Below are 22,791 nucleotides of genomic sequence, written 5' to 3'. Positions count from 1 at the left end.
TATTTTATAACTTTTATGAGGTGGTTATAGATGGCTAACCAAACATTACCATGCTGTTTTAAATCATCCCTTTGGAATTACCTTTATTTGACAGATGAGATAACTGAAGTTCAGAAAGATTATATCAATTTCCCAAGGTTACTAGAGTTAGAATTTGAACCCAGGAGATCTTCTGATTCCAAGCTCTTTGATCTTACATTATACCCCAATACAATAAGAGCTCCAGGGATATTTCTGAAACCGCAGTGCAGCACACTTTTGCTTAGTCTCTTCCTGTCAACGTCTTTGTGCCCCTTCTGGGCAAAATGCTTGGTGAAGCCACAGAAACTGTCCCTGCTACAGAGGAGGAGTTGCTACAACCCCACACTGAAGCAGGGTCTGAAACAGAATCTGACAAATATGAAATCATATCAGAGCTCGAGGAGCAAGAGTTCACAACAGCCACCACACAAGCCGAGCCAGCAGCAGCAACTGAAACTGATGAAGAACCAGTCAGTAAAGAAAAAACAAAGCCAGAGAGAAGACAGAAAAGGCTCTGTCCAAACTGGGTCTCTTTTTCCTTTTTAATTAATTAATTTATTTTATATTTTTATTTAATTCTTGTTCAAGTAGAGTTTTCTGTCTTATATTCCCAGCCCTGCCCCTCCCAGTGCTCCCCACCTCCCTCCCATTTCCACCCCCCACCTTAGTTGTTGTCCATGTGTCCTTTATAGTTGTTCACGTGAGTCCTACCCCTTTTCCACTATGATTCTCTCCCCTGTCCCTTCTTTTCCTGGTCAGCCTGTTCTGTATTTCAGTGACTTTGCTCATATTTTGCTTGCTTGTTTGTTTTGTTGTTTAGATTCCTGTTAACGGTGATATCATATGGTATTTGTCTTTCACCGCCTGGATTATTTCACTCAACATAATGCTTTCCAGTTCTATCCATGATGTTGCAAAAGGTAGGAGCTCCTTTTTCCTTTCTGCTGCATAGAATTCCATTGTGTAAACGTACCGTAATTTTTTGATCCAGTCATTTACCTATGGGCATCTAGGTTGCTTCCAACTCTTGGCTATCGTAAATTGTGCTGCTGTGAACATCGGGGTGCATACGTTCTTTCAGATTGGTGCTTCAGGGTTTTTAGGATACACTCCTAACAGTGGAATTGATGGGTCAAAAGGAATGTTCATTTTTAGTTTTCTTAGAAAATTCCATATTGTTTCCCATAGTGGTTGTACCAGTCTGCAATCCCACCAACAGTGAACTAGGGTTCCCTTTTCCCCACATCCTCTCCAGCACTTCTTGTTTGTTTCTTTGTATGTGATAGCCATTCTGACTGGTGTAAAGTGGTATCTCATTGTGATTTTAATTTGCATCTCTCTGATAGCTAGTGATATCGAGCATCTTTTCATATGTCTCTGGATCCTCTGTATGTCCTCCTTGGAGAAGTGTCTGTTCAAGTCCTTTGCCCATTTTTTAATTGGGTTGCTTGTGTTCTTCGAGTGGAGTCAAGTGAGTTCTTTGTATATTTTGGAGATTAAACCTTTGTCTAAGTTATCACTGGCAAATATGTTTTTCTGTATGGTTGGTTCTCTTTTTATTTTAATACTGTTTAATACTGTTTTCTTTAGCCATGCAGAAGCTTTTAATTTTGATGAGATCCCATTTGTTCATTCTTTCCTTTATGTCCCTTGCTCTAGGGGACATATCAGTAAAAATATTGCTGCATGCAATATCTGAGATTTTCCTGCCAATGCTCTCCTCTAGGACTTTAATGGTTTCACAGCTTATATTTAAGTCTTTTATCAACCCTGAATTAATTTTGGTGTATGGTGTAAGTTGGTGCTCAAGTTTCATATTTTTTGCAAGTAGCTGTCCAGTTTTCCAAACACCATTTGTTGAAGAGGCTATCTTTACTCCGTTTTATGTTACTGCCCCCTTTGTTGGATATTAATTGAGTGTAGAGAGTTGGATTTATTTCTGGGCTCTCTGTTCTGTTCCATTGGTTTATGTCCCTGTTTTTATGCCAGTACCAGGCTGTTTTGATTACAGTGGCCTTGTAATACAGTTTGACATCAGGTATTGTGATCACTCCTATTTGTTCTTCTTTCTTAACATTGCAGCTGCTATTCGGGGTCTTTTATGGTTCCATATAAATTTTTGAAGTGTTTGTTCTATGTCTGTGAAATATGTCATTGGTACTTTCATAGGTATTGCATTGAATCAGTAAATTGCTTTGGGCAGTATGGACATTTTGATGATGTTAATTCTTCCAATCCATGAACACAGTATATGTTTCCATTTGTTTGTGTCTTCCTTGATTTCTTTCTTCTGTGTTGTGTAGTTTTCTGCATATAGGTCTTTTACCTCCTTGGTTAGGTTTATTCCCAGATATTTTATTTTTGTTTCTTCTAGAACAAGTGGGATTTTTTTCTTGATTTCTGCTTCTGCCTCTTTCATTGCTGGTATACAAAAATGCCTTTGATTTCTGGATATTGACTTTGTATCCCGCTGTTTTGCCAAATTCATTTATTAGTTCAAGCAGTTTTTTGGTAGAGGCTATAGGATTTTCCATGTACACTATCGTGTCATTTGCAAAAAAAATGACAGTTTTGTTTCCTCCTTTCTGATTTGGATGCCTTTTATTTCCTATGCTTGTCTGATCACTCTGGCTAAAACTTCCAATACTATATTGAATAGAAATGGTGAAAGTAGGCAACCTTGTCTTGTTCCTCATCTTAGTAGAAAAGATTTCAGGTTTTGCCCATTGAGCATGATGTTGGGTGTAGGTCTTTCATATATGGCCTTTATTATATTGAGGAATGCTCCCTCTATTCCCACTTTGCTGAGTACCTTTATTATAAATGAGTGTTGTACCTTATCAAAAGCCTTTTCCATGTCTATTGATATGATCATGTGGTTTTTGTCTTTGCTTTTATTTATGTGATATATTACATTTACTGATTTATGAATATTGAACCATCCTTGCATCCCTGGGATGAATCCCATTGGTCATGTTGTATGATCTTTTTGATGTATTGTTGGATGCGATTTGCCAATATTTTATTGAGAATTTTAGTGTCTATGTTCATTAGCGATATTGACCTGAAGTTTCCTTTCTTTGTTGTGTCTTTATCTGGCTTGGAATTAGGATGATGCTGGCTTCATAAAAAGAGTTGAGGAGTTTTTCCTCCTTTTGAATTTTTTGGAATAGTCTTTGAAGAATAGGGGTTAGCTCTTCCTCAAAAGCTTTGTAGTATTCTCCTGTGTAACCATCTGGTCCATGGCTTTTGTGTGATGGGAATTTTTTGATTACTTCTTCAATTTTATCTGCTATTATTGGCCTGTTCAGGTTTTCTGCTTCTTTTTTATTGAGTTTTGGAAGATTATATTTTTCTAGAAATTTGTCCATTTCACCTAGGTTTCCAAATTTCTGCATACAGTTCTTCATAGTAATTTCTTACAATCCCTTCTATTTCTGTGGTATCAGTTGTAATCTGTCCTCTTTCATTCTGATTGTGTTTATTTGGGTCCTCTCTCTTCCTTTCTTGATGAGCCAACTTTGTTTCCATCCTTTCACTTTCAGTCTGTGGTCATCTTTTGACCTGAGGTGGGTCTCTTGTAGGCAGCATATGTGTGGGTCATGCTTTCTCATCCATTCAGCTATTCTATGTCTTTTAATTGGTGCATTTAGTCCAGTTACGTTTGAGGTTATTATTGAAAGGTATTTATTCATTGCCATTTATGTACCTGTGTTCCTCTCCATCTGTCTCTTTTCCTCCCTTTCCTTAAAGCAGCCCTTTTAGTAATTCTTGTAGAGTTGGTTTGATGAAGGCTTATTCTTTTAGGCTTCTTTTGTGTTGGAAGCTCTTTATTTGGACATCTATCTTGATTGAGAGCCTTGCTGGATAAAGTAGCCTTGTTTGTAGGCCTCTGTTTCTCATTACTTGGAATATTTCTTGCCATTCTCTTCTTGCTTGGAATGTTTCCATTGAGAAGTCAGTAGCCAACCTTATTGGGACTCCTTTGTATGTTACTTCCTTTTTCTCCCTTGCTGTCTTTAGGATTTTCTCTTTGTCTTGGAGTTTTGCCATTTTAATGATGATGTGTCTTGCAGTAGGCCTCTTTGGGTTCCACCTGATTGGGACTCTCTTCGATTCCTGGATTTGTGTGACTTTTTTTCTCATCAAATTAGGAAATTTTTCCATTATTACTCTTTCAAGTAGGTTTTCTATCCCCTGTTCTTCTTCTCCTTCTGGTGTTCCTATTATTCAGATATTATTACATTTCGTATTGTCTTGCATTTCTCTTAAACTCTCCTCATTCTTTCTGATTCTCTTTTCCATTATTTGGTCCATCTGGGAGATTCTTTCTACCCTGTCTTCGATCTCGCTTATGTGGTCTTCTGCCTCATCGATCCTACTCTTCATACCTTCTACTGTTTCCTTCAGTTCAGAAATTGTATTCTTTGTATCCTCTTGGCCTTTGCTGATGGTTTCTATTTCCTTTTTCATGTTGGTATAGTTTGCAGAGAGTTCATTGTAGCTCCCCTGTAGTTTCTGGTAGCTCATTGTTAGCTCTTTGAATTCCCCGATAATCAGTGCTTTGAATTCAATATCTGATAGTTGACTTGCCTGTATTTCAGTTAACATTCTTTCTGAGACTTCCTCCTCCTTTTTTTTTCATTTGGGGATTGTTTCTTTGCCTTCCCATTGCTTGTGATACTCTTCTTGATGGCTTCAGTTTCTTAAATTGATCTGTTCTGTTTCCCTGGGTTTGTGATGTGCACTTCTGTGGTGGAATACCTGTGAAATTCAGTGTGGTCTCCTGCAGGTATCTTGGTGTTCTCCGCTTCCACCTACTCCTTTCTTTATTGTGCGTGTGTGATCAGCCAGAGGTCACCCGCCATGGACCCTGCCCGCCACCCCGGAGGCCCCGGGTGCAGCCGCTTTTTTCCTCACTCGCCTTCTGGGGTCTTCACCGACCTGCAGCTGTCTGTTTCCTCTGTCACACTCTCTAGTCTCCTATTTTCATAAATGTTGGGGAATTGTTGGCTGATTATGCTGTTCTTCAGTCGATCCACCTGTATTTTCTACCAGGAGCACGGGAGCTGGGTTCCCTCCAAGCTACTCTGTCGCCATCTTAATCTCCTGCCCCCAAACTGGGTCTTAGACAGGTGACAGGGGTTACTAGACTAACCAATCCAGAAATCTAAAAATACCCTTTGTCATCACAAAATCAGATGTCTACAGGAGCCCAGCCCAGACACCTACATAGTTTTGAGGGAAGCCAAGACTGAAGATTTATCTCAAGAGCACACAGCTAGCAGCTGCTGAGAAACTCAAAGTTAAATGTGAATCTGTCTCAAACATTCAGAAAAGCACCCAGACTGCAACTGAACAAGAGGAGAGTGAAGAAAAAGAAGTTGATGAGACAGGTGTGGAAGTTAAGGACACAGAATCAGTTTTGCAACAAGCAAATGTGCTGTGATCAAAGGCAGTCTGAGCCCTGAAGAACAATAGTAACGATATTGTAAATGCTGTTGGAGTAAACATCTAAGTAAACATCTAAATATGAGGGCTTTTTGTATTTTAAAGGAGGAACTGCAGCTTGATATGAAATCTGTACTGTTCCTATGATTAATAAACTTATGGCTTCTTGTGGGATAAAAAAGACAGTGACAATGTTGAGAGAGAAGTGAATTGAAAATTTAACTACCTTTACTGTTATCCTGACTTTATTATTAACTCAGAGTTGAACTAGGAAGAGAACTTCTGAATTTACAGGGAAAAGTGAAGCCCAAAGAACTTAACTTGCCCAAGTATCCCCTTGGGCTTTGATAGATATTGTACTTGCATAGCGAAGTTAAGAGGGAATTGTAACTATAAATCAAAGACAATAAAAAGATTATTTGGAACTAATAAATGATGTTAAGAAAAACTTGAAAGAAATATAGCTCAGCAGGCAAAAATAAAAAGAGATATGTTGAAGCTCAAAAAGTAACCATTCTTTTAGCCATACAACCAAAGCAGCTGTCTTTCCCATCTTATCTTTCTATTCCATTTTCTCCAGGAAATGAATTAGTTACCTTTTTTTTTTCTTTTGGTTCACACTTCTTAATTCTGTTTTCCTTCTCAAGTTTTTTAATTCTTTATCTCTTCATAGGACCTAATTACTATTCTAGATATTCAGCTAGACTGCTTACAAAGAGAAACTTTTTAGGTGAAAGACCAATGACCAGGTTATTATTTCCAGAATCAGGGCTTAGTTTATATGGTTCACAAACAAATTTTGTTGACAAATAGTGTCATAACTGGGCATGGATTAAATGCTCTTTCCTGAACCAGTGAGTTCCTGGGCCACATGTTTGTTTGGGCATATGTATTAAAATCTTTTCTCTGACTTTACACCTCACTGGGTTACTCCAAGGCTATCTGACTGTCCTCTCATCACTTGCTACTCCGAGTGTGGCCCACAAACCAGCAACATTGGCACTTCATTGTCTACAGCTTGGGAAAAATGTGGACTCTTAAGACCCTAAGACACAGGTGGCAAACTCAAGGCCTGCGGGCTGAATCCGGCCCTCCACCTTATTTTATCCAGCCCAGCACCTTGTTTCTACCCAACGGCAGCACCGAGCTCCCCTGCCCCTAGTTAAGGAGTATCTACATTTATACATTCCTACAATTGCATTCAGCTCTTTGAAGCCAACTGCAAGGCCGATGTGGCCCCCAGTGAAAATGAGTTTGACAGCCCTGCCCTAAGACATACTGAGTAAGAGCAATATTCCCAGATGGTTCTCATTCACATTAAGGTTTGAGAACTACTGATTCTTGCCATTCATTATATCTAACATAGATATTCTTTTATGTCTCCTTGGGCCCATTTTCTAAGTCTTTCATGTCATGATTATATGTATATTATTTTTAATGATATTTATTTAGTACTCACAAATAGTTGATGCTCTGATGGGTACTGCAGAATGTAAAGTAGATCAGAGAAAGATACGATCCCTCTTGTATGTTTCAAGTAATACCTGCAGAGCCAGATAGACAAGGAAATAACTGCTTTTCAGTGTGAAGCTTTTACTGCCAACAAAACCTCATACTCATTCACTTGTTGTGTTTCTCTGAACACTGTGAAATTTTACCCAATATGTTTTAATTGGATGCTGAATGATGTGCAATTAAAACCAATAAATTAAAACAATAATTATTGATTTTCTATAGAAGAAATTTAAAATTTTAAATTACTCATGAACAATGAACAAACGCCTTTGTGCTTTTCTGGGTGATTTTGTCACAATGCCGCAGATGTACATTTTAAGATTTAGTATCAAATTCTAGAAAGTAAATCCTCTCCAATTTTTGAATGAAAGCTTCATTAGCTTTTCCTGGCAAAATGCAGTGGTTGTTCTGGATAGCTTATGTAAGTTTGAAAGCTGTTTACTAAAGGAATTTTTTTTAAATCTCGGAAAGAAATAAAACAATGAACTGTGTTATGAAGCTCAGCTAATATGGAATTGGCTCCAGGTTTGCAATCTTCATTTTATTCAAACCTAACCAAAGAGAAATTCTGAATCTTAGCTAAAATAAAACTACTTCTAATGACAGGAAACCTAAGTGAATTTGCTCAGTGTGATAATCAGCTTTCTGAATGAGAGTTGCATATATGAAAGATTCACCAAGTTGAAAACTTCAGTACAGATGCCAGCTGTATTTCTAAGTGAGCAGTGGGTGAGTAACTGAGTCCTCTCATCGTGTCGGAGGAACACACACAATGGTCACTCAGTGTAAGAGCTTCTTGCTCCAAAATATATTCCATCTCCTCCTTTTTACCCCAAAAGATGGATCCTATCTGTCTCCACAACATTAGAAACTATGCTCTAAAGTGCTTCTCTCCCATGCATATCTCCTATCTGAATTCTCTTTGAAACCCAGCTAAAGGATACACATTTATTAATATACCATGATTGATGCATTTTCCTCCCTAGTGAAGCAAAAACAATTTCCTCTGAGGTTTTTTAGGTATGCCTGTATTATGCAAAATTGAAACACTGTAAGGTCAACACCAAACTACATTTTGTGGTAAAACTATATGCTCCCTTTTCTATATGCTTGAGAGCAAAGAATTTTTCTGGTTAATTTTTGAGGGTTCCACATTGTTCAACATATTTTGTAACAATGATATGTTTTCTATAAATACCTGTTATATTGAATTCACACTAAAATATGTATAACTATTAAAATGTTGTAGGCCCTTTTTTCTCCTCTGACCTTGTTGTCCTGAGATATTCTCATTAAAAACTGTAATTTTATAATTTGATGGTTTCTAAGAAACAGTCAAACATAAACCATCTTTATGTTTTAAAGAAACATAAAATCTAAGCATTGCATTCTGTTTTCAGTGAAGAGTCATCATTATCTAATGTCCTTTCTAAAAACCTGAGCAGAGGGGAATTTTGGCTAGCTTAAAAAGAAAATGAAGGCTAAATAGAACACATATGTTGTTAAATTTAGTGATGTCAACATGGGTATTTCTTTTAGTAACTAAGTTATTTTGTATTTTGTACATATTCTGTCCAAGCATAAATGACTCTTTCTTCATAGATATATAAGTTCATTTTCTTAAAAACAGTTTCTGTGAAGGCCCTGGCTGGCGTAGCTCAGTGGATTGAGCGCGGGCCTGAGAACCAGAGGATCGCGGTTCGAATCCCAGTCAGGGCACATGCCTGGGTTGCAGGCTGTTTCCTTGCAGGCTAACTACCAGCAGGGGACGCACAAAAGGCAACCATACATTGATGTTTCTCTCCTTCTTTCCTTCCCCTCTAAAGATAAATAAATAAATAAAATCTTTTTAAAAAAAAAACAGTTTCTGTGAAAACAAATAGCTCTGTTTATCTTCATTAAATAATTAATCTATTAATATATTTTATAATTGCATTAACAATAATGAGGTCTTCTGTTTATATTTTCCTGCAAAAAAGTCCTCTTTACATATTTTCTCTCTTTAAGAAAAGTGTGTCTTTTACATTTGCTTTAAATGTTTTAAAATTCATATTTTAAATTTATTTTTATAATATGTATGCTTTCCTTTTTTACATAGACCTTTTGATTTCTTTGGTAATTAGATAGTGGTTTACAAATATTATTACTTGATGTATATAGCACTTGTGAATTTCACTTCTAGTATATTGCCTTCTGTCCTCATTCTTAAATGTTTCTTTTCATTTCAGCTTTTGTCTAATTTTAAATAACTATTTTTCTTCATTAAATTTGATGAACCACAATTTTATATTTTGTAATGCTTGAGAAACTCTAAATAAACAGTACCTCATATGTACATTTCTAAAAAACTTATAGAGATGTGAATATAAGTACCGAGAAAATAAAACTAACACCATTTTAACATGGTCTTCATTTTCACAAAAATCTTATGACTAAGCAAAATCTCTTTTTTCTCATTAAACTTTTCTAAGTTACAGTTTATGTATATTCCTATTTTAATTATTATTTTTGTGTGTATACACAAAATTTTTCTTATTTGGCTTCTAATTGTTTTATAATTAGTAATATTAATTTGGGTAAAATTGTACAGTCCTTGAAGAAATGGATATCTGAGTCTATTTCTGCTTTTTTTTGCTTTTTATTTTGTTCTTCAGAATCTGTAGATGTGTGAAGTAACATGGTCTTTGTCTTTCTCTTTCTGACTTCTTTCACTTAGCATCATACCCTCTTAGACAATTCATGCTGTCAAGAATGGTAAGATTTCTTGTTTGTTTAATTTAGTTAGCAGGGGTAAATTATGTCCACAGACTTTAGGACATTTGTGGGAAAATGCAATTACTCGGTAGTCCCTAACAACCATAATGATCAAACACATATATTTGTATTACATTAACTTTGAAATGTTTTTCCCTGAAAATTCTCACTTAGAGTAAATACAAAATGTGTATAATTTCACATCTTTTCCTAGGTAACATAAAATAGTGTCAGCTGGTTGAAAATTAGAGTTCATACATGCAAATAAGTTATTATTATTAGGTTTAATTAAATATCTTATAACATTGATTAATCTGTAGATTTTTTTATCTTTTAAAAATGACTTTTCTCTATTGCTACATTTAATTAGGATAAAGCTCAGAAAATATGCAGTTTACTCATTTTCAGTTGCTTGTTCTAATTCTGGAAGACAAAAATGTGGCAAAATATTAACTTGCATTTTACAGTCCTATATATTTAGTTTTGATATATACATGCCATCTGGATTTAGATGGCATGCAATATAGAAAGCTGAACATCTTTACTAAACTAAAGTTACTGAGGTATTTATGAAGGTTAACATTTATCTTTCATTACTAGCAGAATGAACACAAATATCAAGGAGAATATCTATATAACACACTTTGGGAAAAATAAACACATGAATAGTCAATTGTGGGAGAAATGGCAGGACTATGGACTTGTAGAAGTTCTTACTGTATTAATTATAGCCAAGTTTTGATGCATCTCATTAAATTTCAATCACAAATTTTATCCAGAGAAGTTAATTTAAAAAGGCTTTGTGTTGAGCATTGTCATAATGTTGGAAGTATGGTTGCTGGGCTTGAATTGCAGAGTGATGGTGACCAATGTTGTGTTCTCTGGTGCCATAGCAATGAATGTCAGCCTGGTCTCATCTGGGGCCTCACTAATGGTCTCAAAGATGGAGTAAACAGTGTGGTAATGAAAGTCTGACAGGAGCCCAGATTAGCAGGTAGTAAAGACTCCACTAAAAAAAAAAAGCCGTTATTGAAACTACCTAAAAGGGGTAGAATATAGGCAAAAATTTAAAACATATTCAATTTTCAAATAGAATGTAGCTGAAGTAATTAATGGAAACTGTAGATAATGTGAGCTTAATTATTGAAAGGCAGTTTAGAAATAGGTAAGAGTAAATGATAAATTTGTATATTTTGTTCTAATTTCACAGTAAAATAGTTTCATAGATAATATAGCATTACATTCAAAAGCTTAACAAGTTAATACTCCATATTATATACACCAATACCCACATATTTACTTGAAGTCTACCTACTCTTTTCTATATTTAACATTTTTCCCGTGTATCTACATTATTGTCCCTCTGAGATTGAGCTTTAATCTTCTTATAGATATTGGCTTACTCACTCCAAGGCAGTTGTTCAGGAAGTGGCAGGAAAGAAAGAAAAAGAGCAATAAAAAGCAATTAAGATGCAAAAAAGGAATATAAATTAGGAAAAAATGACATTATTATGACAGCTTTGGGAAAAAAGAGAGTGCCTTAGTGGAATCAGTTATACAGAACAAAAGAAGAGAAAATAAATGGTGACAGATAAAATTTAGAATTAACATTATGAAGAGTGGTAAACTAACGGAAATAGTAGTATTTACAAATGAAATTAGTTTGAAAATAACTTTTGCTTCAATGATTAGCTTTCCAGAGCAAAGAAATTTCAGTCTCCAAGTTATATTATAAGATCAATTGCCCTACTTATTACTGTCTGGATATCCTTTTTGCTTGCCTGGTTTAAAAATTTCTGTAACATAAAATTCTCAAACACTAAACACTCATTAATTTTATTTTTTTATTTAATTCTTATTCAGGTATAGTTTTCTGTTTTATATTCCCAGTCCTGCCCCCGCCAGTGCTCCCCACCTCCCTCCCATTTCCACTCCCCACCTTAATTATTGTCCATGTGTCCTTTATTCTTATTCATCTGAGTCCCTCCCCTTAAACACTCATTAATTTTAAAATAAGACTTTTGGAAACTATCAGTTTATCTCACAGTTTCTGAGAACTCTTTGCCTTGATGACTTCAAAAATTTATTTTATGTTCTAGAGTTTAGTTGAGTTTTTTAAAAATTACATCTACCGGAAGTGTATTTGTTTAGGGTATGGGAAGACTAATTTTTGGTGTCATAGCAAATGTATTTGAAATAATTCTAAACTACAACTCTGAGAAGACAGATTTCATTAGTTAAGTCACTAACCAGGATGATCTTGAATAAATCCATTAAACTTTTATGTTTAATTGGAAAATTGGAGGGGTGGAATTGGGTGGTCGTACAACTCTAAGATTCTATGAATGGAAGTGAAGTCCTTTGCCTCTCTGATCCTTTAAGATCTAGCAAATATGAACATTATTTCTAAGATTAGAAAGAGATGCATGGTATAAGTAATGAAAACAGATCTTACCGTACAAATTTAATAGATATGAAATACTTATCTACCTCCTGAACATTATATCAAGAATATAATATTCATAATTAACAAGTTTTTAAACATCTACAATTTTTAGGATAAATAGGGTTTAAGTGTAGATATTTAATGATACTTTTAGATACTGTGTATTAATTTTTCATATGGAATTTTGATAAATTCCACTTGGAGGCAGTCTTATACAAGGTTGCACTACACAATGTGCACTATCAGTATGTTATACGATGAAACTCTCAGTTTGTATTTCATTTTTTAATTCTAATAATCACTTGGGGATGGGTAATTAACACTGGCTGTGCTATTTAAACTTTGACATTATTCATATTAATTCCGTTGTAAATGTTTACTGTTGTAAATCATCTCTTGTTCATCTAATCAAGCAGATTTTATTCATTCCTATAAGGAATTAAAGAGGGCTTCAGGACAACACCTCATAATTTGCGGATAAAGTTTGGTTTACAAGTTAATTATTACTTTTCAAATTAGAAATTTTTACTATTTTTAATTAATGTTTATTTAAATTTTCTGTTATTCAAAATAGACAATCAGTGACAACATAGAGACACTCTTTGATGAAAGCCAGTTTGATTAAATACTTTTTTAACTTTTCATAGAAAATATCAGTAATTAATAGGATTATGTTAAAATATCTAATGCAATTCAACATGCACAGGGGCATACGTTAAAATCGATATGTACAAAAAAAGTAAAGTTTATAGGTACAAACCTCTGGCAAGAAATTTTAAAATCATGGAGTCATTATTTGAGGTTGTTCTCCTTTTTTATAAGGTTAATTCAGTTTTATATATGTGTAAAAATTCTTATTACACATATAAAGTTAGATTGTTAGTCCACATTTTTTTACTTTTAAATATATTTAAAAAATGCCATATATTACATGAGTAGGTATGTGTAGTTTACTATTTTACTTCATCTCTACTTCAATCTGGACCTAAATCTGCAAAACACGCAATTAAATAGTTTTTATCATTACTTAATAGAATATTTTAATGTTTTTTATTATGAGTGATGTTGTCATTGTAAAATTCAAGCTACAATGTTAACATGTTGATTTTTATCAATATTTTATGAATTCATAATATATAATACTGATTAAAATTGCCCTGGCTGGTATAGCTCAGTGGATTGAGTGTTGGCCTACAAACCACAAGATCGCGGTTCGATTCCCAGTCGGGACACATCCCTGGGTTGCAGGCCATTTCCCAGCAGGGGACTCACGAGAAGTGACCATACATTGATATTTCTGTCCTTCTCTACTTCCCTTCCCCTCTAACAATAAAAAAAAATAAAATATTTTTAAAATACTGATTAAAATTGTTTGACTATGAATGAAATGAGTAAACAATAACAATTAGGTGGAGTTCCTGTACATGCTAATAAGCCACATGCTTGAAAAGTTAATAAAATGTTAATTCCTTAAACTCTTGCTAGCCCTATGACATATTGAAGAGGATATGTATATTGAAAAGTTTATGTCATTTGGGTATCTCCAGGTGGGGAGGAGGTTCTTCACTTACCTGACCTGTTAACTATGTCCCCACCTGCAGTGCCGGGCACTGGCTCACTATCCATTGTTTGGGCTTCATTTCTGCTTGAGAGGGTGACTCATGCCCAGGCTGTAAACAGCCAAGGCATTTATATTTCTCAGCACAACAGAGGTTGCTTTGTCTTGTTTGTTCTAATGAAACACTCTCTTTAACTAATTTCAGAATTTGCTTAATGTTTATATATTATATAATTTAGATATGTTTCTGTATAATATACCTAAACACATCTACACACACACACACATATCCTTTATTGATTAGAGTTAATATATCATAGATTAAAAACTAGGAATAAAGGGGAAGTTCTATTTATTTAAATTCATACATGAACTACAGTTCCACAAGTAAGTTTCTCCAGTAAGTCAATGGAAAGTTTTATTTATATCTGAAAAAGTAAAAGATGCTGATCAACTGACTGAATATTTCTCTCTCCTAGTCATGGGTAAGCATTGTATAAGGAAAGCATCATAGTAACAATCTGTACATTTTAGTTACTTCCTTTTATGTAACAAACCATTCCTAAACAGTGGCTTAATTCAGTAGAAATTATTTATTTTTACTCAAAAATCTGGGAGTTGATGGGACTGAGCTAAGCCATTTTTTCCCTCAAGATACCTCATAGGGTAGTGGTCAGATACCGGTGGGGCTAGGGCACAGAGAAGGCTTTTTCCCTCAAGCATCTGGTGCTGGACTCTGTGGGCATCCTTGTCTCTCTCTACAAGGTATCTCCTCGTGGCAGCTCAGGGTAGCTGAACTTTGTACATGACAGCTTAATGCTCCCACAGCAGTGTTCCAAGAGAAACAGCAGAATGTGCCTGGCCCTTTCTGAACCACACTTGGAAGTCACACAGCATTGCTTTCACCTCATTTTATTGGTCCAGACACAAAAGCCCAGTAGTCAGGTTCAGGGGGAGAAGATACAGATTTCACTTTTTTTTTTGAAGGCTGTGAAAAAATCCATCACCTTTTTAAATGCAGTTTTTTCTTTCATTTTCTAATCGAAAGTTGACAATACACACAGGAATAACAGACTAGTCCAAGGAAGTCCATTCAAATTATACCCAGAAATGATAGTCAGATTTGCTTTCCTTAACTTGAAACACCTGCCTGTGTTTTACCCCAAGTTCAAAACATTGAACCTGGATCTCATGACATCAATGTACACTTAAGTGTGAACATATCCTGATGCCTCCTTAAACCTTTGAAGTATCTAAGACAGTGAATTCTGGGTCATATCACCTGCATGAAATAGGTATTTCCTACAATTTAGATCAGGCATATATCAAAAAGCCACTTCCCATTCAGCACAAAAATCCACTTAAACAACCTGACCTATAACCCTACAACAGGTTACACTGTCTCAAAAAACATGATGCTTAGCTAGAATAATAAATGTAAGAGACTGACTGAAAACGACACCAAAAATGTGGGTGGTGAGTAGAATGTTTGGCTTATTCTTCTGCTACAGATATCCAAGACTTAGAAAGCCGGTTGAGAGCCAAGATTTGTTACATTAAAAGACTTTGGATGTTCTCTTTGTCCCAAATCATCAAACTGAAAATTTTATTAGACCTTGAAATCTGTTCATTTTATGTTTGAAATGAAAGAGAGGGGACAACATCTCTTTCTTCTTCCCCCATGCATTTCCATCTGCTTCGTTTTCTTTACTATTAATTGAAAGAGAATGCTAAATATGCTTTCAATTTACAGAATGAATATAGTATCTCACATTCAGAAATTCAATAAATATTTATGGAACACATCTATGTTTACTGAATGAATAAATTGATACATATTTGATGTCTCTTTAAAATCAGAAACGTCTCTGACCACCAGTGAAGAAACAGAGAAATTGCCACAAGAGTCTTTTCTGGGGTAGAAAGAGGATGGGAAAATTACAGAAGAAAGCAGAATGCCTCTTTCCCTTTTAATCCTGGAACATTCACCATTCTATAAAAGGTTGGTATACATGTAAGAAAGAGAACCATTCTCACAAACTTCATGTTTTCCCCAACATATGTTTACCTAGTCTGAGGACATCTATGTACTGACTTTTCTCAAGCAAAGAAGGAAAATGCATAGGTCAGTTCTAGGGGAAATATTTAAACAGTAATCCTCATGCACTACAGACTTATTTAACAAAGTTAATCAATTGGTGGTCTTACTGCTGGTATAGATGAATGAAACTCTGCCCAGTGTAAAAGTAAGTGGAATATTAAGGACAGAGGAGCAAAAGAGAAGGAGGACCATGACGACTTTTCATGATGATATCTTTATTTGCTACCTATTCTCAATCTAAGAGTCATTGTGGAGTAGAGGAAATACACATTTAGAATCAGGTAGACATGATGTCAAATCTCAGTTTTAACACCAACTCTTGAAAGGCACTGAATCTCTGAGCCAGTTAACCCATGTGTCAATATGGTTGTTGTCACTATGACATAATATAATGTAAGCAACGGGCCTAGAACAGTGTCTCTCCCATTCTCCTGTTTCTCGCTCTCTTCTTTTCAACATTAGTGGCTTCTCCTGGATAATTAGTATATCTAGAACTTTATAATACTGTTATGGATGCTAATGAATATTAGCTATTATACCTGCCAAAACATTTAACATGGACCTGGTGACATCAGCATATTCATGTGAAAATTTATTGTGTCCTATCAGACCTTTGAAGTGTATAGAACAGTGAATTTCTGGTCAGAACACCTGTATCAGGTAAGTAATCCATACAACATAGAAAAGCACATCCCAAAAAGCCACGTGGCTCAGCCTTAAGGAGAACTCTGTCTAGTGGGTGAGATGAATAAAACAGAGATATTTTCAAAATATAGAACAAAGAGAGTAAAATATGAACATGGAGCTTCGATTCACAAGACATAGAGTGGCTGTGTGCTTAAATTGAAGAGCAATGGTAGTCATTTAAACTTTGTGTGATTCCTTTATTGTCTACCTAGAGAAAGTAGGGATGGACCACGTAATCACTGGCTGTACTGAGAGTCTAAAAGCTGCATATGCTAAGCCAATATGAAATTTTTTGCTTTAAAAAATAAAGGCATATTTTATTATTTAATATTTTGTTTTACAAATACAGTACAAATGAAAAGAGAAAGTTTATAAAGACAAGTGGAGAATTAAGGTTTGTTTAATACATAGCCTGTTAATATCTCATGTTTCTCTAATCTAAAAATCAATTTATCAGATCAATGGAACAGAACTGAAATCCTACAGATAGAACCACATGCATATGGACAAGTACTTTTTGATAAAAGGGCCAAAAACGTGTAAGGAAAATAAAGCCTTTTGAATAAATAGTGCTGGAAAAATATGAAAACTACCTGCAAAAGAGTGAAATGAGATTGAAGTTTGTTCCCATGTATAAAAATTAATTCAAAATGGATCAAAGACCTAGGTATAAGATCTGACACAGTAAATTATATAGAATAAAACATAGATACTAAACTTATGGACCTTGACCATAGAGAAAATTTATGAATTTGACCCCAAAGGCAAGGTAATGGTCAAAATAAATGAATGGGACTATATCAAACTGAAAAGCTTTTGCAAAGCAAAAAAAAAAAAAAGGAAAGAAAAAAGAAGAACCACCAACAAAACAAAAAGGCAACCAAACGATCTTTGGAAACAATAGGTATGACAAGGTGTTAATATCCAAAATATATAAAGAATTCATAAAACTGAACACCAAACAAACAAATTTAAAAAAATGGGTAGAGTACCTGAACAGACACCTCTCCCAAGAAGACATATAATTGGCCAATAGATATATGAAAAGATGCTCAAATTCACTAGCTATGAGGGAAATGCAAATCAAAACTAGAATGAGATAACACCTCACACTGGTTAGAATGGCTATTATCAACCAGACAGAAAATAACAAGTGATGGAGAGCTTATGTTAAAAAAGGAACCTTTATTCAGTGCTGATAGGAATGTAAACTGGTACAGATTTTTGTAAACTCATGAGATTATGGAAAACAGTCTTGTGATTTCTCAAAAAATTAAGATAGAGTTACCATATGACCCAGCAATCCATCTTTTGGGCATACTCAAAAAACTCAAAAACATTTACTCACAAAGGTATATGCACCCTATGTCCCTTGAAGTATTATTCACGGTGGCCAAGATTTGGAAATAACCAGATTTTCCTTTTATAAATGACAGGATAAAGAGTATGTGGAACATATATACTGTGAAATACTACTCAGCCATAAGAACAAATGAAATACTGCCATTTGTGGCAACATGGATGGATCTTCAGAATATCATGCTACGTGAAAGAGGTCAGTCAGAAAAAGCTAAGAATCATATAATTTCACTCATACGTAGGATATAAAACTGAAACTCTCGGACACTGACAGCAATATGGTGATTGTCAGAGGGATGGCACGCAGGAGGTGGGAAGTAGGGGTGGCCTACTATATGGTATGAGAAGATGGTTTGACTTCAGTGCTGAGTACACAGTGCAATTTACAGATTTAATATCACAGAAACATACACATGAAACCTATGTGATCCTATTAAACCATGTTACTCCAATAACTTTAATTAAAATATACATAAATACTTTTTAGTATGGAAATTATAAAATCAATCAATAAAAGGGTATCCAGTTTACCAACCTTTGCCTGATTACATCAGAGTTACAATATACTGCTGTCCCTCTTCACTGTTTTCTGGAATATTAGCAGAATTTGTTTTTGTTGTTATCAGTGTGAAGCATGAGTATTTTCAGACTCCCACTATGGCAGCAACTGTCGCATTGGCTTGGTGTTCCATCTGCACCCCAGCATTCCCGGCTGCGTGGCCATGTGATGAGTTCTGGCCGGGCCATGAGCGCCACTCTCAGCCAGTGCCTGGAAAGCCCGTGTGCAACCCTAGAGCTCTCTCTTCCCCTGAGGCAACAGCAAACTAGACCTTATGCCCACGTAGTAGAGGCACAAATTCAGTGCAGTCTCAGTTGCCAGGTTTCTGTTTGTCCTGAATATTTGTCATAATCCATAATAGGTTATGTACAAGGAAGAAAGAAACCTTTGTTTTGTTAAAATAGAGACCTTGGATAGTTACCATAGCATAACCTACTCTCTACAGACTAATTCTGCTCTAAGATATTAGCCTGATGGTCTCCTTGCTTAGTTTTACTTGATACTTAGTTTTCTCATGCAGCCATTCAGTAAGTGTATCAAAATTCACTGGGGGATTTTTGCAATCCTAATTACAAAAGTAGGAAGACACATATCTACAAGAACACATTGCTGAAAGGAAACTGGGCTTTTGGAGGGCAACCATTGTCCAATAAGTGCGTTATCTCTAAGTGATTATATGGGAGGAAACTAGTGAAAACATGACAGAGCTAGGAAAGTGTATAAAGCACATATGCTTTTATTTTGAATCCAATAGATGCACCGGCAGACTGAGGTAACCAGCAATATCCTCACAGGAGTCCACACCTGTCCACTAACTTACTCGTAACTTTTCTCTTAGCCCACTGGACGGAGTTGAAAGTTGAAGAGCCTAGCAGAACTATTATCTATGCTAAAACTGTGGAAACAACAGTTGTGAAAAAAATTAATCTAAAAGATGTTCTTTTTTATAAAAGGGCCTTTAAAATGAACAATAAATTACAGGAGCTTTCAAATTTTTCTCAAAGAAGGTAAGTGGATTTATAACTACATTTCAAATTTGAAGGTTTTTACTAGAATTTTTCAATGAAAACGTTTTTAGCTGATGAAGAGAGGTGGTGAATAGGCAGTACCAACAATGTTCTACATGATGTTTACACACTATTAAACTATGAACTGTGAATATATGAGCTGAAAATGTCTCCAATAGCCCTGGCTGGTGTAGCTCAGTGGATTGAGCATGGGCCTGAGAACCAAGAGATCAAGGTTCAATTCCCAGTGAGGGCACATGCCAGGGTCGCTGGCCAGTTCCCAGCAGGGGACTCACGAGAGGCAACCATACATTGATATTTCTCTCCTTCTCTTCCTCTCTGAAGATAAATAAATAAAATCCTTAAAAAAAAACAAAAAAACTACATTAAAAAGATAAATAAATAAAATCTTTTTAAAAAGTGTAACTCTAAAAAGTAATGACAATATCTGTGTGCAAAAATACTACCCTGGAATGCAATAATCTGTTTCATGTCTAATATAAAGGAGTGAATCAGTAAAAAAAAAATGTCTCCAGTCATTTATATTGGAAAAAAAGTCACCAGTCATTTCTATTTGACTGATTTGAATCTGGTATTGAGACAGTATATATCTTATTGTGGAATATTGAGGATGAACTCCAGGGGAGTTGGATTACATTGGTTATTTGTGATTTATTTGAAATATTTGGGCAACTAGTTTTAAAACAGACATGTATCATCTAATAATTGTCAGTGACCAGAAAATAAACAAATGAGAAACACTTTTTCACACAGCTTTCTGAATTTTGAATTCATGATCTTCTCTACTGGAAAGACTCTTTTGCAGGTATGGTTTCACTGCTCATGGGTCTCCAAGTGGTTTATTCTCTTAGTTTACGTCTTAACTGGTGCCTGATGTTTGTCCTTTGACCAGTCAGAGGATAAAACACTTATCTTTCTTGATAAAATGGCTCCACAGAGATAAAATTATGCACTAGAGCATTAATCAAAAGACCACTTGTTCTAACAAGAAATTTTGTAGCTTCCTATGACTCTGAAAATTCAGTGAGACCTCTAGATAGAAATCTCATCATTTGTGTAATGTTGACACAGATAACAGATTAGTCTAAAATGTTTAGAAGATAAAGAATACATGATATATGTGTATATGAAGATAATTTTAGCTCTTCTAAAATGATAGCTAAATTTAAAGTCTAATTAATTCAACATATTTACTCTTCTATACTTTAAAATATAGTACCAAACAATATAGTTATCAAAGTTAAAGAGAAATCCCTGATTTCACATTTAACACCCCAAAATTACACATATCCTTTCAAGATGTGCCTTGCAGCAGCTTCACCAATATTATGTGAGAGAATGTTTGGTCTCTGAAAGCAGGGATTTGACATTTCCTTTAAAAGATCCAAGATTTTGGAGCAAATTTAAAATCTTATAATAAATACACATACATGTGAGACCTAAATGTGAGATATATTGTTTTTTTCAACTGCAGGTAACACCACATCCACCTTAAAATTGCTTACACAATAAGGGCACATAACCACATGTAATGAGTTCCAAAGGAGGACGTTCAAGACTTTGTTAAATCAGTGGCTCATGAAATCATCAGACGCCCAGTTCCTTAATTTTTCTGTGCAGGCATCCCAGCCTGTCAGCCAATATCCTCAGACACGGCCTTTCTCGGTGTCACAATAACTGAATGGCTCTTAACATTTCACCTTCACACAACCATCTAAATGTGAAATGGGACAAAGAGAAGGTGAACCTCTTTAAGAGGGATAAAATCTTTTCTATAAGGCTAAGAAAGGTTTCCTCAACACTGTTCTTATCTGGAATTGCATGAAAACTTCCTTTGTAAAGCAGTCAGTGTTGAGAGGAGTAGAACTGCCATGACATTCAGTAAGCAACAGTCACCCTCAAGCTAGGTCTGAGGCCTCCATCTTTCTAAAACATGTGGCCACCTTAGGTGTGAGTAAATCCATGGATAGGCTAACAAAGAAAAATTGGGGGAATAATGCTATTGAGTAGGTGACCAAGTGTCTGCTACAAAAAATAATAGCCTGATTTCAAAGGAGTCACAAATAAATACTGAGTGAATGCAATGAAAACAAAATGGGATATTTTGGCACTATTTTTATTTGTAGAAATAATACTTTCTTACTCACTAATTCTTTCACTGATTAGTATTAATGTTATTGTTAAATTTATACTGCTATAGATAGTAAGGCAGCATTTGAAAGGAAACAGTATTTGAGTCATGAAAGACGGAGGGATATATATGAAGAAACAAAATAATGCTTTTAGTGTTTTTTCAATGGCAAAGGATGTATATACCAAGTATCCTTAATTTAGCTAAAGATAAAAATAAGGTTATAAAATATTGGGGCAATAAATAGGTTATGTTATGTTATAAAAAAACTTCATTTTAGTCCTCACCCAAATGCTATTCTTAAAATTTTATCAATGTATATTCAATTTCCTGGTTCAAAATTAACTTTATCATTAAGAAGATTTTCAAAACTAGTATAGTATTCTGAGTTTTTTTTAATTTGTTTAGGTTTTTGAGGGTTTTTTTTTTTTTTGAGAGAGAGAGAGAGGTGGTAGGGGAAAGGGAGGGAGAAAGAGGAGAGAAACATCAGAGTTATCGAGAAACATCAATTGATTGTGTTCCATAGATGCCCTGACTCAAGGACTGAACCTACAGCACTGGCATGTGCCTTGATGGGTAATCGACAGGGTGACCTTTTGGTTTGTGGGATGATGCCTTACCAACTGAGCCACACTAGCCAGTGCACCCTAAATTTTTATTAATAAAATTAATTACATTAATTTGAAGAGTACCTTTTAGGTTCCAAAATTCTTTTTTTTTAAAGATTTTATTTATTTATTTATGTATTTTTAGAGGGGAAGGAGAGAGGGAGAGAAACATCAATGTATGGTTGCCTTTTGTGCATCCCCTGCTGGGAGTTGGCCTGCAGGGAACCAGCCTGCAACCCAGGCATGTGCCCTGGCTGGGAATCGAACCGCGATCCTCTGGTTCACAGGCCTGTGCTCAATCCACTGAGCTACACCAGCCAGGGCTAGGTTCCAAAATTCTTGCTCACAGAATCAGAAATAGCCTTTAAGAAAAACAAAAGGAAAAGAAAAATAGAGAAAAAGTAGGGGGATGATACTTTAGCTAATAATTTCTACTTAGAATAGTAATGCTTTGGAATTAAAAATGAGCAGAAAATTCAGTTACAAGAAAAATGATCTCTCCATGATATCCCTTAAATGCCGACACATTTTAATGTGGTAGACATTTAGTTTAACTCCCAAGCAGACCAGCAA

At 35.2% G+C, this 22,791-nt stretch overlaps 1 pseudogene; it reads left to right on the top strand.

The window, feature by feature from the left end:
- The first annotated feature begins 305 nt into the window (after nt 1-305).
- LOC119001765 (nascent polypeptide-associated complex subunit alpha-like) lies at nt 306-5,539 on the top strand (annotated as a pseudogene).
- The last annotated feature ends 17,252 nt before the right edge of the window (nt 5,540-22,791 follow it).

The sequence above is a fragment of the Sturnira hondurensis genome, unplaced genomic scaffold (assembly GCF_014824575.4).
Source record: "Sturnira hondurensis isolate 20B ecotype Veracruz unplaced genomic scaffold, ASM1482457v3 Scaffold0017172, whole genome shotgun sequence".
Lineage (NCBI taxonomy): Eukaryota > Metazoa > Chordata > Mammalia > Chiroptera > Phyllostomidae > Sturnira > Sturnira hondurensis.
Note: the sequence above shows the minus strand (reverse complement) of the source record. Positions and strands in the feature narration are given on the sequence as shown.